We start from the raw sequence: 4532 nt of genomic DNA on the forward strand, positions 1-4532 counted from the left end.
TATCACTTCATGGGAAATAGATGGGGAAACAGTGGAAACAGTGTCAGACTTTATTTTTTGGGGCTCCAAAATCACTGTAGATGGTAACTGCAGCTATGAAATTAAAAGATGCTTACTCCTTGGAAGAAAAGTTATGGCCAACCTAGACAGCATATTAAAAAGCAGAGACATTACTTTGCCAACAAAGGTCCATCTAGGAAAGGCTATGGTTTTTCCAGTGGTCATGTATGGATGTGAGAGTTGGACTGTGAAGAAAGCTGAGAGCTGAAGAATTGATGTTTTTGAACTGTGGTGTTGGAGAAGACTCTTGAGAGTCCCTTGTACTGCAAGGAGATCCAACCAGTCCATCCTAAAGGAGATCAGTCCTGAGTGTTCATTGGAAGGACTGATGTTGATGCTGAAACTCCAATTCTTTGGCCACCTGAAGTGAAGAGCTGACTCATTTGAAAAGACCCTGATGCTGGGAAAGATTGAGGGCAGGAGGAGAAGGGGACGACAGAGGATGAGATGGTTGGATGGCATTACCGACTCGATGGACATGGGTTTGGGTGGTCTCCGGAAGTTGGTGATGGACAGGGAGGCCTGGCATGTTGCAGTTCATGGGGTCGCAAAGAGTTGGACACGACTGAGCGACTGAACTGAACTGTACAGGAAGGAAGATATTGACACATCCCCTACCCGAGGCTAGCTATTCCAGGAGATGTTAGTAAGATTAATGGTCTTTTTATTACTTTACCTCCTCACCCTTACTCCCATGTATAAAAGAACCTGGCATCCAGACCTCTAGATGATGGTTATTTTGAGACATTATTCTGCCATCTTCTTGGTCTGCTGGCTTTCTGAATAAAGTCATATTCGTTGCTTCAACACCTCATCTGTAGACTTACTGGCCAGTCCTCCGTGAGCAGAGCAATAATTTTGTAGCCACATGTTCCGGGAAACAAACTCACCCAGAAGGACAATGCAGATAGTGGAGTGCATTATTACACCGGCAGGCCCAAGGCAGAGTCTCCTCTTAGCCAAGGACCCCGACCAGTTTTTGTGAAAACCTTATATATCCTAAGTGTACATGTTCAAACCCACCTCCCCAAATTCTCTGAAATTAGTCTGAAGAAAGGAAAAGATACAATCAAAGTTAACCTGTGATTCATATGCCTTAAACCCGTGATTCGTATGCCTTAAGCCTAAGTAGTTAACAGTGAACAATTATCAGTAAGCCTGTGGTCATACCCCAATAAGCATAATAGAATGTATGATTCTATTTGGTTACACAGATAATTAGTGTATTCTTTTAGGCAATGGAGAATCTAGATACGAGCCTTGGGGCTCTTCCATCCCAGGGGCTGGGGGGGCCTCTGGTTTTCCAGTTGGTATGTCGTTTCCACAAATACTGGGCATATAGCTCAAAGTCCACAGTCCGGCCCAAGATGGAGTCCTGCTTTCAAGATGGAGCCTGTTCTGTTTCCTCCTTCAGTAACAAGTTGTACCGTGTACAAGCAGTAACAAGTGTACAGTTCTTTGGCAAGGGGAGAGAGCAGAGTTCATGGCATAAAAAGAAATTTTGCCCTTGCTCATCCCTCTGCCTGGAAAGTTTCTTCCCCAGATACTCTCACAGTTTGCTGTCTTTATCTAGGACACAGTTCCAGGTCTCCAAGAGACCTCCTCCTGCATCCTTTCTAGATCAGCCCCTCCATCAAGCCTTCTTTCCTGTGATTTGTGAGTCCCTTTCATCGCTCTGATCACTTACCGACGTTACATCACATACCCATTTGTTTTATTTGTCCGGGAGAGCAGACTTTGTTCTTCTTTACAGTTGTATCCTCAGTGTCTTAAACACAGCCTGGCACGTAGGAAGGTGCTCCAAAAATCTGTTAAATGACTGAAATGTAACAAAGGTTACATTCTTCTCTGTCCCTAGCTCACCATGTCCTGCCTCTGCGAGCCCTAAAGTTCAAGTTCAGTGCTCCCCTCCCCCATACTCCCACCAAGGCTCCAAAGGTCACCTTAGAGCAGCAGCTTTCAAATTTTTTTGATCATGACTCTCAGAAAAATATATTCAATCTGCAGTGCTGACACCTGTACATGCGCACGTCACTGAAACAACCTAAACACCCTTACTGTGAGCAAGGTTTCCTACTTCCTCTCTTCCTTTCTTTCTCTTCCTTTCTGTTTCACTTTCTTTCTCTGATGCTAGTCTCCACTGCTTCTTGGTTGGAGACCACACACCAATAGGTCACCACAGCCTCAGGGCAGTGTTTCTAGGAGTGGTCAGAGGGCTCATTTGTATCATTTGTCTCAGGACATCCACTACAAATGCAGATTCCCGGGTCCAGGCCAGACTTGTAAATGAGAATCTCCCTGGGTAGCCTGTCTGCTTAACCACTCCTCTTCCCTGACCACCTCAGGTGATTCTGTGGCCTGATAAAGCTTGAGAGCCACGACTTGGGGGATTATGAGTATCCTTAGGCTTCTTGGGGACAAGTGTTGTTGGGCAGGGCCTCATATGCATTAAGGGAAGGGGTTGATCCTCCGGTTCCAGTCCAGTTCAGTCCCTGAGGGGTGGAACAGATGATCCCAATTTTATAAAAGCAATCCATTCCCACCTAAGCCCCTTTCCTCTCTCTAGTCCCATTGCCTGGGAGCACTTCTGGGAATTCTGTCTCTGCTTTCTCACCTACAGCCCTCCTTGGGCCACCATAGCTCTAGGGCCACACCCAACAAATGAGCCCAACTTTCCCCAACGGCCTCAACCCCTTCTTCCTCCTGCTACTCTCCCCAGTCTCTTCCCTTCAGACAAAATCACCTCCTTCTGTTTTCTTTGGTCTTATCATAAGATTCAGTAATCCTCCCCTCCTTCAGCCCTTAGAATAACAACAAAAAATTTTAACCACCATGTTTATGGTGGCCCATCTCTGTCTCCATCCCCAGAAGTATAATCCCAGAAATACTATGATGAGGCCTCCACCCTTCCACTGAGACACAATACAAACTTCTTTTGATGCCAGCAATACTACACCCCTTTAGCCAAACAACCTCACACAATTTACATTTCGAAAACTTGTTGCAAGTATATTTACAGATCCTCACATGCATAGTAAAACATTAACCCCTAGGGTTTGCCATACACCCAAACTAAGCACACTGCAGATAATATCTCATTTAATTCTTGAAACAGCCCTCAGGGATAGATACTATTACCACCCCCATTTTAGAAGTGAGATAACTGAAGCACTAAATAATCTGACCAAGTTTCCATAGCTGTAAACTAAGTGATGCAGCTCTGGGGCTGAAGCCTCAGGGGCTGACAGAAGGGAAGGATTCTCTTTTCTTCATAAAGCTGTCGCTTAGAGGGGCCTCGGGGTCAAAGTGCCTGAGCCCCAGTGTGAAGCAGGATATAGTGATGTGCCTCTTTAGGATTTTGTTCTTACAAGTGTTCAGTTGCTGGACTCAGAATACCGTTTGTCACCCAAGGACTGCCCCTTCTGCCTTTGGCTGATTTCTCCCCTCAGTCCTCTGCCAAGACCTCCTAAAGCGGAATTTGGGGGTTGGGAAGTTGCACTCTGCCTGTATGCCCAGGAAGGTCAGTCTGGATCCCCTGCAGAAGGTTATATTTGGCCTTAAATTCTTTTATCAAATCCTAAGGAAAAAAGCTCCAAGGTAGCTCAGGTATTATTAGCAGTAGTTCCTTCTAGGGATGGATTTTTCATCCAGGTGCTTATCTGCACATTCTATTTCCTTCAATTAAGATGCATTACTTTTTTCAAGACTAGTTAAACATTTTTTTTCAAATTAAGAAAACTTGGATATAACAACTTCGGGGAAATCAGCCTAACACAGATGGGCCTTGGTATGCAATTTAGAAAATGTTAATCATATTGACCACAAGTCCAACTGCCCGAGTTCCAGTCATATTGCTACTAAAATAATAACTGTGAGCCCTGGGCAAGATCCTTAACCTCCATAAAAATGGGGATCACAGTAGCACTTTGCCTGTATTATTAACAGGCACTTAGCAATTGCAACCGTCGTCTGCGCTTCAGATACTGTTTTGTGTTTTAACTCATTTAATCCTCAGCACAAGTCGGTGAGGTAGTTACCCACGTAACCCCCGTTTTACAAGCGAGACCCTGCAAGGTCCTCAGGCAATAAACAGCTAAATGGGATTTGAGCTCAGACAGCCTGACACCAGAATCTAGCTTTAAGCTACTTGGTTAAAGTTGCCTGTCAAAAAGAGTTGTTGGGAATATTACATGATGGGATGCTCGTAAAGCGTTCTGCAAAACTCTGGCACTTAGTAAGTGCTCACTTAACAGCACTCAACTTCCTACAGTCACGTTAATGTGTTTTACGTTCATTACAAAACAAACACGCGATAAAACACGATTCAGTCAAACACCAGGAAGACAGTTGAGGCGGGCGGGATCTGGCCCGGGTGGGGGCGGGCTGCGGGGCGGGCGCCCACCCGGCCTCGGGCGCGGGGCGGGAGGAGGCGGCGCGGGCCGGGCGCGCCGGGCGCTCCGCGGGCCGGGGGC

Source organism: Moschus berezovskii, chromosome 7 (genome assembly GCF_049115385.1).
Source record: "Moschus berezovskii isolate FMDL1 chromosome 7, NW_MosBer_1.0, whole genome shotgun sequence".
Lineage (NCBI taxonomy): Eukaryota > Metazoa > Chordata > Mammalia > Artiodactyla > Moschidae > Moschus > Moschus berezovskii.